At 40.9% G+C, this 12,935-nt stretch overlaps 2 pseudogenes across 2 annotated transcripts; both read right to left on the bottom strand.

The window, feature by feature from the left end:
• Positions 1 to 284: 284 nt before the first annotated feature.
• LOC105509395 lies at positions 285 to 1,079 on the bottom strand (annotated as a pseudogene). The gene has a single exon (XR_001001434.1). The product of XR_001001434.1 is annotated as a peroxiredoxin-5, mitochondrial-like (transcript).
• Positions 1,080 to 9,597: 8,518 nt separating this feature from the next.
• Positions 9,598 to 10,350, bottom strand: LOC105509393 (annotated as a pseudogene). The gene has a single exon (XR_001001433.1). The product of XR_001001433.1 is annotated as a peptidyl-prolyl cis-trans isomerase A pseudogene (transcript).
• Positions 10,351 to 12,935: the final 2,585 nt, after the last annotated feature.

Genomic DNA, 12,935 nt, shown 5'->3' with positions numbered 1-12,935 from the left:
ACAGGACAAGAGCAAATCGAATTAGAAAGAAAAATAACTGGAACATCATGACTCTTCAGGTACTAACACACAACGAAAAGATATCACCTATAGAGTTTTAGAAACACCCAAAATTACTTGTGTTACTGTTAGATGACTTCTTTCTCAGATTAAATTTAATTCTCTGGCATTACCTCTTAAAACTCTTGGTTTTTCAGATTCACTCATAAACTGTAGCTGATGTCTTAAGGAGTATCAGATTAGTGAGACTACTAGCATAATCTACTTCACTAGAGAGTTAAGTGTTTTTTTTGTTTTTTTGTTTTTTTTTTTGGACACAAACCACAAGTGTTTATTGCAGAAATCTGGCCAAGGTTCCAACTGCAGGGCCCCAGCACAAGGCTGGGCAGGTGAGATAGGGAGAGGTGGAGGAAGCGATCTGGCCCAGGGCCTCAGAGCTGTGAGATGATGCTGGGTGCCAGACTGCAGGTGAGGCCTGTGCCATCTGGTTCCACATTCAGGGCCTTCACTATGCCATCCTGTACCACCATGGATAACCTCTTGAGACGTCGATTCCCAAAGATGGACACTAACAAATCATCTAGTAATAAGTCTGTCTCCTTCCCAAAGGCCCCCGTGGGATCAGCCAGGAGCCGAACCTTGCCTTCCGCCTTGTGGGCTCAGCCCCACTCGCCAGTCATAAAGGCATCATTAACACTCAGACAGGCCAACACCTGGACTCCCTTGGCCTTCAGAGCCTCAGCCTGCTCCACAAACCCTGGTAGGTGGGTCTTGCAACATCCAGGGGTGAAGACCCCAGGAACTCCAAACAGCACACCCTTCTTGCCCTTGAACAGCTCTGCCAGGTTCACCTTGTTCCCTGGCTCCCCTTCAAACACCTCCACTGCAGGGATGGCATCTCCCACCTTGATCGGGGCCATGGCTGCAGCGGCTCTGCTGAAACTGCGGACACCGCCAGACGCCCACCCTCCTTCACTTCACCGTCTTGCTGCTGCTGTCGCTGCCACAGACTGACCGGCGGCCCCACAGAGTATATAGCCCGCTGAGCGTCTCAGGACGCACACGCTGGCTAGTCCCATACCCGCCCTACGACCGCTTCCACTCCGCCACCTCGTGTTTTTCTGTTTTTAAATAAACATTGTATTTTTGCCTGTTTTAAAAGTGCAGAAGGGCATATAATTAAAAGCTCCACACTGACCACCTCATCAAAGGAAACCTAACCATTTCTGGGTTTAGTTCTTCCTTACATAATAAGTTTATATATTTTTTTAAAAATCTATTTGTCAATTTAAGAGATTATTGTTCAAAAGATTCAAGAACATTCAAGAGATTGCCAGAAAGGCAAAAACGTAGTTCACTTTCATTATTCTTTTTCTCCCCTCCTCCAAAATGTTGATGACTATCACTCTAGTTCGTTTATAGGCTACTTTCATTATATGCTTAAATAGACTTTGAGTTCTTTTTCATCAGCTTTAGCCATTACCTCTTGATTCATCACTTTAATAGATAAGTATATTAAGACCCTTTTAGAAGTGTTTCCACCTATAGCTAATAATTCCATGTCTGTCTCTTTATCCTTACTTGAAGCCACCAGTGTTCAGGGTCACCAGTGCTCATTGTCATTTCACTAGTGTTCATTGAAGTAACATCCTAAATGCTTTCCTTCAGTCCTTTCACATTCTCTAATCTAGAGACTCTCAAATTTGAGCGTGCATTAGAATCCCCTGGTAGGCTTGTTTAATCACAGATTGCTGCTCGCACCCCCAGTGTTCCTGACTGAGCAGATGAGGAGTAAGGCCTGAGGAGCTACATTTCTAACAAGTTCCCAGGTGAGGCAGATGCTGCTGGTCCAGGAACACACTTTGAGAACCACTGCTCTAATCCATTCTCTGCACTGACACGAATCTCCTAAGCATTGGCATATAGACTCCTTTTACTCTGGCACATATTGTCTTTTAAAAACAGTTTTACTGAGATAGAATACACATATCATCCAATTCACCATGTAAGTGTACAATTCAGTGATTTTTAGTATATTTATAGAGTTGTATATACATTACCACCATCAATTTTAGAATTCTGAAAGAAACCCTGCATCCCTTCGTCATCACCCTTAATATTTATCTTGATAATGTCAAGTTCATATTGTGTCTTATTGGTCTTTGCATCCATAGCACTTAACACAATACCCACAGTAGGCATCAACTAGTGTTTGTTGAGTGAATGCAAAAAATGCAATCAATTCAGTTAATAGGCTCTAGCTAAGATTTTATCATACAATTAAAAAGCATAGAATATATTACAACAAAGACTGCTAGTTACCTTCTAGTAACAAGACTCCTCTTCTTAGTAACAGAACCTCAATTTACATTTGGGTACACTGCCCTCCAGCTAAAAGATCACACTTTCCATTCTTCCTTGTAGCTAGGTTGGTCATGTGACTAAGTTCTAAACAAAGAGATGGAAGTTAAAGTGTTATGTAAAACATTTCAGAAGTCTTCCAAAGGGAAGGGGCAATGCCCCTTTTCAGCCTTTCCCTTCTCCTGCTGCCTGGAACTACGATGTGATATCTGGAGCTCTAGCAGTCATATTGGACAATGAGGATAAGGCAACAGAAAGCTGGAAGAGCCTTTGACCCTGAAGACCAAGGAATTTCATGCCACCTTTTACAGGAAAATACTTTTAATTCTTAAGCCTCTATTTTTGGAATTTTAATTGATTGGAGACTAACGTGATCCTCACCGATTTATCAAAGCCTATGCTCTTTCCACCACAGTACAGGATTAAAGGCACAAAAATGCCTTCTGTTATTACTGTTGAATTGAGCATACTTTTTTTTTTTTTTTTTTGAGGCAGAGTCTGGCTCTGTCACCCAGGCTGGAGTGCAGTGGCTGGATCTCAGCTCACTGTAAGCTCTGCCTCCCGGGTTCACGCCATTCTCCTGCCTCAGCCTCCCGAGTAGCTGGGACTACAGGTGCCCGCCAGCTCGCCCGGCTGATTTTTTGTATTTTTTAGTAGAGACGGGGTTTCACCGTGTTAGCCAGGATGGTCTCGATCTCCTGACCTCGTGATCTGCCCGTCTCGGCCTCCCAAAGTGCTGGGATTACAGGCTTGAGCCACCGCGCCCGGCCAAGCATACTTTTTATTGTCACCTGTTAGTGCTCCTTTGGGCATCCCTTGAACTTGGGGTCAATATCAAAGTGTTTCAGTTTGTTGGAGTAGCATTGATTCATTGAAAGAGAATGGGTAGACAATCTTAGAGTTAATCTTGGTTCTGTCTCCTTATAAACCTTGCTGCACCTCAACTTCTTCCACCAAAGAGTTGTAGTAAGACCCTACATGTAGGCTTGTTGGGAAGATGAAAGGAGAAAGGCGTGTGACACATCCAGAGGAGTGGCTGACACATAGCATAGAATGCTTCTTCCTGCTCATGCAGGGTCTCTCTAGGGAGCTCAGGTCAGAAACGAGTTAATTGGAGACATCTTGATCATTTCATAGAATCCACAGGAAACATTAGACAATTATCTCCGCCAGATTATAAACTACACGAGGGCAGGGACCGTCTTGTTTACTGCTATATACTTATTGTGTAGAAATGGCAGCACTCAAGGAATGTTGGCCGAATTGTGGATAAAAGCATCTTAAATTCTGTGACCCCAATGCCTCAGAATCAGTATTTTCCTGCATGTAACACAGACTAAGTACAGACCAGTGTTACTTGTAAAGTGACCAATCAAACCTCTATCAGGATCTTCTGAGGCCATTGCTAGACCAGTGTCCAAAACATCCCCTACAACTGGTTCAGGGTCCTTGAACTCTGCACCTAAAAGATGGGACATTATACACAACCACCATTTATAAGCATCAGGCAATGGGATGCACGTGAAAGTCACAACATGGCAAAATAGAAGCAACAAGATTAAATCATCCTTAATGTCCAGCACTTGGGAACATTCACATCCCCCTTTTTTTTTTTTTTTTCATTTTTTTCTCCTCTTGGGAAGAGTATTGACTGGATGATAAATTCTGTACCTAGACCCAGACTCACCTGCTCTGTGAGGAAAAGAACTCTTCTCACCCCCAGAGCTCTTATGACCTAATTACTGGAAACCATTATAAGCTTTTTTACAAAATACAGTATCCCTACAGTGATTCTAGTAGCTGCCTCAGTTGAGAGGCAGCATTCTTTGTCTTGACTATTTTTATATTTTCAAAGGTTTAACTGAAGTGCCATGCAACTCCCTTGGAAATTCCCTCTTCAAGTCTGTAAAATAAGCAGGAAACAAATACAAGTGTCTCGAACTTCAGATACTCATTTTGAAAACAGGTGCAAGCCTTGTGTCCCTCATATCCAAGAAAAGTATCATTGTTGATCCACCAACAATTTTCAGGAAGCAGATTTTGCAGAGGAGATCAACTCTGTGTGTGTAAAAAGATTTGGAGCCCAAACCATAAGAAGTTATGGAAGAAAGGAAAGAATATGGCATTTCTCTCCCAGGCAGGGCATTTCCTATCCTAGTCAAGCTCAAGGATCCCCAGGGCACCAACTCACCACCCTGCCCCTCTTTACTTTCTTACCTTCCTGGGCTTCTGTCCATCTTTAAAACTTTAAAGGAGGCCGGGCGCGGTGGCTCAAGCCTGTAATCCCAGCACTTTGGGAGGCCGAGACGGGCGGATCACGAGGTCAGGAGATCGAGACCATCCTGGCTAACACGGTGAAACCCTGTCTCTACTAAAAATACAAAAACTAGCCCGGCGAGGTGGCGGGCGCCTGTAGTCCCAGCTACTCGGGAGGCTGAGGCAGGAGAATGGCGTAAACCCGGGAGGCAGAGCTTGCAGTGAGCTGAGATCAGGCCACTGCACTCCAGTCTGGTCGACAGAGCGAGACTCCGCCTTTAAAAAAAAAAAAAAAAACTTTAAAGGAATAAAGTACTAATACATACTATAACATGAAAGCCTTGAAAACACTACACTGAGTGAAAGAAACCAGGCATAAAAGGCCACATACTGTATGATTCCATTTACATAAAATATCCTAGAATAGGCAAATCTGTAAAGACAGAAGATAGATTAGTTGCTCCTTAGGGGTGGAGTGGAGGGATAGAGGAATAGGGGATCACAGCTAAAAGGAATGAATTTTCTTTTTTGAGGCGATGAGAATCTTCTAAGATTCACCACGGGGATGCTTGCACAACTCTGTGAAGATACGAAAAACCATGCAATTGTACACTTTTAATGGGTGAATTGTATGTTATGTGAATTATATCCCAATAAAGCTCTTACCAAGAAAAATCCATTTATGACTAGTTTTAAATTACATTATGCTTTATGTAAAATTTTACCTAACTCTTATTGCAACTCCATTCCAGAAAGGACACTGTGGATGAGCAGGGCAAGTGAATGTATTTAATTGACGTCATTCAGAATTTCCCAAGAGGTACTCCAAAGGACAGCATGTTTTCAGCTGTTAATAGGTGAAATAATTATTTTAAAAGGCTCCACAGTCAAGGAAATTTAAGAACAACAAAGTTAAATTTCAACAGGACCTCTACTGCTGGAGCACTTAGAGATTTAATAGACAGACATGTGTTGTGCGTCTCCAAGAAGAGGATTTACCAAACTGGTTTAATCTTGAAGCCTTTTGTCACAGAGCATGGTGCAGAGTCAGTCTTCCATGACATGTATGCTGGTAAATGCATTTACTTTAATCTCAACAGGAACCCATGGAAACAAAAGTTATGCAAAAATTAACATAGGTCCTCATACAACGGTAACATTTTCATTTACATGTCTGCATCTGATTTTAAAAGTTCAATTATAAACATTGTTTTTGCTTTCTAAATTCTTTTCATTCTATATTTAATATATGTAAATATAAGGAGTGTGATTTAGAGTAGAAATTCTCTTCTTCGCTAAGTAATAAGAGATTTTCTGGTATAAGTTGGCTTGCTGCTATGAAGTGTAGTTTGTTTTATGTTTGTTTTATTTTTCTCCCGAAATAGAAAGGCATTCTAAGAACATATAAAAATCCTCAGTAATCCTTCTGTCCCTGGCCCATAGATCAAATCATTCTCTCAGAATTCCACTCACTGCATTTCTCAGCAAAGATGTATTGGCAAGCTAAATGGAGAGGTTTCAAATTACTCAGGCTTTATTAATTTTACAAAATATGCTTTGAAGTATTATAATAAATAATTAAAAGTAAATAGCACATTTGAGATTAGTGAGCAGATGCTTGCAGGCATTACTGTTTCTTTCCTATCCTGTTCTTCTCCACTTTTAGTGCCGCAGAAAAGGCAATCTATTGCTGCATCTTCCTCCCATCGCTGCATCATGGCTTGAGTTCCATTGCCCAGACGTATTGAGAAATAACAATTCAAGAAGGGAGGGAAGGAGACTAATAGTTACTGAGCATAATAACTGGATAGATAGAATGACAAGAAAAAGTACAGCCGGGGAAGTCACCAGGTTGAGAAACTTCAGGTACTCATCTAAAGTGTGACACCTATCAGTAACTCTCTTTGGCAATTAATATTAAGAATTGTTTGCAGTGGGCTTTGCACTTTACAAAGCACCCTCAGATGCAATATCTTAATCTTCAAAACAATTGTGAGAGGTAGCTCCTTTTTCCCTATTTTACAGATGGAGAAATTGGGGCCCAGAGAAATTAAGAAACTGGTCTGAGTTTCTCAGATAGAATACTGTGGAACAGCAATTTGATTCTGAGGCTTCTGAATTCAAAATGTACTCTTTCCACCTTCACTCAGCTGGGAGAAGTTAGAAGGGCAGGCTGGAAAGAGATTGCAAAGGTCTTTGAATAACAGAGAAGTTTATTCGTTACCTTGCAGGCACTATAATTGTCATCTAAAGGCTTACAGCTACAACAAGCTTAGGCAAATAGATTAGCCATTTCTGATTCTCTTAAGAAAATTTCCCAGTGTATTTAACCTGTAAACGAGTTCAAATAATCATTTTTGAAAAGCATCTAATGTTTACTTGCTTTTTGTTGTTGTTGTTTGTTTTGCATTTTTTGTGGGTTTTGTTTGTTTGTTTTTGGTTTTGTTGTTGTTGTTGAGACAGGTTCTCACTCTGTTACCCAGGATGGAGTGCAATGGCACAATCTCAGTTCACTGCAGCCTCAACCTCCTGGGCTCAAGCAATCTTCTCGTCTCAGCCCCCCAAGTAGCTGGGACCGAAAGTGTGCCACCACGCTGGCTAATTTTTGTAAATATTTTTTGTAGAGACAGGGTTTTGCCATGTTTTTCAGGCTGGTCTGGAACTCCTAAGCTCAAGCCATCTGCCCCTCCTCAGCCTCCCAAAATGCTGGGATTATAGGCATGAGCCACTGTGCCCAGCCTACTTTCTTTCTGTTTTTACTTCATCTTACACATGTTCATTGTGTAGGTAGGCCAGGATCCTTTTAAAAGAGGTTCATATCTATCAGTTATTCATTAAGGATACAAAAAAACTAATTTCCTAAACCTATGTCTGTCCTTGCAAGCTTTACGCTGGAACAGGATGCAATACAAAGAAAGTTCTAAGTCCAATATTATGTATTAATTATTCAACACACATTAATTGAACATTTACTGTGTGTTAGGTAGGCATCTATGTCAGGGACTATGCATTCAAAAAATGAAGACCACATGTTTCTACCATTATAGAGCTTACAGCTAAATATAGCAAAGCATCCAGGCAAACAGAGCACAGTGTGATAAAGAATAAAACAGAAGGCCGGGTGCGGTGGCTGACACCTGTAATCCTAGCACTTTGGGAGGTCAAGCCGGGCAGATTGCCTGAGCTCAAGAGTTCGAGACCAGCCTGGGCAACGTGGTGAAACCCTGTCTCTACTAAAATACAAAAAATTAGCAGGGCGTGGTGTCACGCGCCTGTAGTCCCAGCTACTTGGGAGGCTGAGGCAGGAGAATTGCTTGAACCTAGGAGGCGAAGGTTGCAGTGAGCCGAGACCATGCCACTGCACTCCAACCTGGGCTACAGAGCGAGACTCTGTCTCCAAAAAAAAGAGTAAGACAGAAAGCACAGAGAGACATAGGAGCACATGTCTTAGAGGTTAGGGAGATTTCCTCAGGGAAGTGACATGCAGGCTGAAGGACCAGTGGGAGTACAATGGTGTCAGGGCTACAAGCAGGGATTGTAATCCTGACTTTTGCATTAAACTCACCTGGAGAGTTTTAAAAACTACTGCTGTCTAGACCCCATCCAAGCCAATTCCATCTGAATCTCCAAGAACAAGGTTCACTCAGGCAGCAATTTTTATAAATCTCCGCAAGTGAGCCTAATGTGCAGCCCTATTTAAGAATCAGTGACTTCAGTCTTTACTAAAAAGTGTTTCAGAGTAGTAGAAACGATGTGAACCATCTCTAAATTCAGATTTCAGTTCCATGTAAATTCAAAGTAAATAATTTTTAGATGATTTTCTTGGTAACTGTAATGTGACCTTCATCTTCATTATCTTGGATTTCAAGAATATTTATGGCAAAAGCGACATGATAAAATTTTTTGACAAAAAAAAAGATGAATCTGAATAGTCTCAATATTGCTAGCTTTTCCTAACAGTTGGTAGAAAACAGCTGCTTACCAGCATTTTCTGTTCTGCTTCTATGGGCAGTGGGAAGACTATTCTTCCTTGTCCCTTTAAAATTATGAGTGATCACCTAACTCTTTAACCAATAAATAGTGAGCAGAATTGATGTGTGTCTCTTCCACGAGGAAGTATGTAAGAGCTGGTCACATGTTCTCTTCTCCCACTTTAGTGATCCCTGACGGCTTGGATCGCAATGGTAACATCTTAAGACAGACTGATGATGAAGTCGAAGCACTCTGGAGTGCTGAGCACCCCACAAAGAGCACTCACCTTGCAGAATCGCTCATGACACGCATTGTTTTAAACCACTAAGATTTTAGGGTCTTTATTACTGCAACACAACCTAGTCTCACTTAGTAACTTCCTTCTCAATCAGGCAGATCCCTTTTTGTATTTTCTTTCCCTGATTCTGAATTTTTTACTCACACACTTTTTCATGATCAATATTAACAACTAATATCCATCCTTCCTTCTTTACTTTTTTCCTCTCTTCTTTTCCTCCTCCTTTTCTCTTTCCTTTCCACTTAATCACTCATTTTAAAAATCATCGGAGGTGCCCAAGAAGAAGGAAAGTTAGAAAGTAATTGAGTGGATGGTGGCCCAGCAGGCTGGAGGATTTGTTGCATACGGGGGGACTGAGCAAATAAATACAGTTGGTCCTCCATATCTATAGATTCCACATCTGTGAATTCAACCAATCGTGCATCAAAAATAAGTTTTTAAATCACATCTGTACTGAACATGTGCAGGCTTTTTTCCTTGCCATTATTCCCCAAATAATACAATATAGCAAGTATTTACATAGCATTTACATTGTATTTAGTATTATGAGTAATCTAGAGATGATTTAAAGTATTCAGACGGGCTGGTCATGATGGCTCATATCTGTAATCCCAGCACTTTGGGAGGCTGAAGGGGGAGGACTGCTTGAGGCCAGGAGTTTGAAACCAGCCTGGGCAACATAATGAGATGCCATCTCTTTTTTGTTGTTGTTGTTGTTGTTGTTATTTAGTTTTTATTTCATAATCATAAACTTAACTCTGCAATCCAGCTAGGCATGGGAGAGAACAAGGAAAACATGGAACCCAAAGGGAATTGCAGCGAGAGCACAAAGATTCTAGGATACTGCGAGCAAATGGGGTGGAGGGGTGCTCTCCTGAGCTACAGAAGGAATGGTCTGGTGGTTAAGATAAAACACAAGTCAAACTTATTCGAGTTGTCCACAGTCAGCAATGGTGATCTTCTTGCTAGTCTTGCCATTCCTGGACCCAAAGCGCTCCATGGCCTCCACAATATTCATGCCTTCTTTCACTTTGCCAAAGACCACATGCTTGCCATCCAACCACTCAGTCTTGGCAGTGCAGATGAAAAACTGGGAACCATTTGTGTTGGGTCCAGCATTTGCCATGGACAAGATGCCAGGACCTGTATGCTTTAGGATGAAGTTCTCATCTTCAAATTTCTCCCCATAGATGGACTTGCCACCAGTGCCATTATGGCGTGTGAAGTCACCACCCTGACACATAAACCCTGGAATAATTCTGTGAAAGCAGGAACCCTTATAACCAAATCCTTTCTCTCCAGTGCTCAGAGCACGAAAATTTTCTGCTGTCTTTGGAACCTTGTCTGCAAACAGCTCGAAGGAGACGCAGCCCAAGGGCTCGCCATCGACGGCAATGTCGAAGAACACGGTAGGGTTGACCATGGCTAGTAGTACAAGAGTTTCCTCGGCGGCAGCGTCTGCAAAGCCGAGATGCCATCTCTATAAAAAATTTAAACAATTAACTGGGTGTGGTGGCACATGCCTGTAGTCCAAGCTACTCAGGAGGCTGAAGTGGGAGGATTGCTTGAGTTCCAGAGGTTGAGACAGCAGTGAGGCATGCTTGCACCACTGCAATCCAGCCTGAGCAACAGAGAGAGACCTTGTCTCCAAAATAATTTTTTAAGTATTCAGGAGGATATGATTAGGTTATACGCAAATACTATGCCATTTTATATCAGGGACTTTAGCATATGCAGATTGTGGTATCCTTGGAATGTCCTAAAACTAATCTACCCATGGATATGAAGGGATAACTGTATATTAAGGATTATGCACCCAGGTTCCTTTGCTGCCTGATAAGAGAATTTTAAACATGAAAAGGCGAAAGGACTGTTTGAACTGAAGTGGAGGAACGGCTATAAACTTATATGTATATATAATTAGATAGATATAAAAATGAATAAGATGTTTCAATGTTCTGTTCTTGTTCTGTCCACTGAGAGATCCTGGAAGCAGCAATAGGCCAATAGCAGTAAGCCTACATAGCACACGGATTTCTAGAAACCATTTTCTACTAACAGAAGATATCTTAGAAAAAAAGAAAGACTGATTTCAGGGCTGGTGCAGCAAAAGCACAATTTGCTTCTGCTTTTTTTGAGTCTGAAAAATAACTTGTTATTATTATTATTATTATTTTCGGGTCTGGCTCTCTGTTGCCCAGCCTGGAGTGCAGTGGCGCAATCTCAGCTCACTGCAACCTCTGCCTTCCAGGCTCAAGCCATCCTCCCACCTCAGCCTCCTAAGTAGCTGGGACTACAGGTGTGCACCACCACACCCAGTTAATTTTTGTATTTTTTTTGTGGAGATGGGGTTTTGCCATGTTGCTCAGGCTGGTCTCAAACTCCCAAGCTCAAACAATCTGCCCCCCTGGGCCTCCCAATGTGCTAGGATTACAGATGTGAGCCACTGCGCCCAGTCTAAAAACTAACTTAATGTCAGGAAGTAATGAAGAACTCAAAAATGATGGGGGCATGTCAAAAGGACATAGAAGCCAGTTTGAAGAGCTAACCACTAACCCATTGAATAAAGTATCATTGAGTCCAAGCATATTTAAACAAACTAATAAATAAATGGAAAAAAGAGAAAGTTCCTCTCTATAGCAGATGCTAGCTATTAAATGTAGAAGAAATAATAGAAAATCACCATTTGGCAATGATCATAGTAATAACTTATTCAGGCAAGAAACATCAATGAATGCTAACATTTGTGGGCAAGAGTCAGAAGACAAATGAAATATTTACATAGTCTCAAAGTATGTTTCCACAAAGACATATTCATTATAAAGGAAAAAGAATAACTTTCTAATAAAGTAACCTGGCAGAAACCACCTTATTCAAGTATAGCATCAAATGTAACATCACCAGATTGAAATCATGTGCCAACTGACAGGATGTAAGAACTTAGCATTGCTTTTGTAATGTTCCCTCAAAACTGCATGTATAACCTGACTTTAATAATGAGGAAACATTAAAGTCCCCTAAATTGAGGAATATTCTACAAAATAACTTGCCCATGATCTGAAAAAAATGTTACAGTCATGAAAGCCAAGAAAGACTATGGAATTATTCTGGATTGAAAGAGACTGAAGAGGCATGACAACCAAAGGCCACACGTGACACTGTATTAGATCATTTCCCTAAGGACATTATTGAGACAATTAGTGAAAAGAATGGGATCTCTGGGAGATGGACATATAGGAGTTCTTTGAACTGTTCCTGCAACTTTTCTGTTATTTTGAAACTATTTCAAAATAACACATATTGTTTTTGCAATTTGTAATAATTTTATAGACTTGCAATTCAGATTTACGTTATAATCTGAAAAAATATGGGAAGTTTGAGAATAATCTCAAATTATTTGGAATTAGCTATGGTGTGTTTTCTTTGTTTTTAGTAAAGTTATTGAGGTTTGATAATAATATGGTTTGGCTGTGTCCCCACACAAATCTCATCTTGAATTGTGGTTCCCATAATTCCACATGTCATGGGCAGGACCGGGTGGGAGGCAATTGACTCATGAGGGCATTTCCCCCATGCTATTCTCATGATAGTGTGTTTTCATGAGATGTGATGGTTTTATAAGGGATTTTCCCCTGCCTTCACTTTGCACTGCTCTTTGCTACTGCCATGTGAAGAAGGATGTGTTTGCTTTCCCTTCCGCCATGGTTGTAATTTCCTGAACCTCCCCAGCACTGCAGAACTGTGAGTCAGTTAAACCTCTTTTCTTTATAAATTACCCAGTCTTGGGTATATCTTTAATAGCAGCATGAAAACTGACTAATATAGATATCTTAAATTTTTTAAGATTGTTGTTATTCAAGTTTGTCTTTTATATTTAAGTTTGCACAATCACTTAATGGTTTCAGAACAGTGATATGCTCTAGGGAAATATGGATATGATAATTAGGCATGTGTACCAAGAAATTATTTTCACCCCGGTCTTCAGTAATTTGAATGGATATCTATAGTACCTGCCAATAGAATATGACTCGGAAAGCCATTAAATTCA

This window comes from Colobus angolensis, unplaced genomic scaffold (genome assembly GCF_000951035.1).
Source record: "Colobus angolensis palliatus isolate OR3802 unplaced genomic scaffold, Cang.pa_1.0 Scaffold175, whole genome shotgun sequence".
Classification (NCBI taxonomy): domain Eukaryota; kingdom Metazoa; phylum Chordata; class Mammalia; order Primates; family Cercopithecidae; genus Colobus; species Colobus angolensis.
This window is presented reverse-complemented; position numbering and strand designations above follow the sequence as displayed.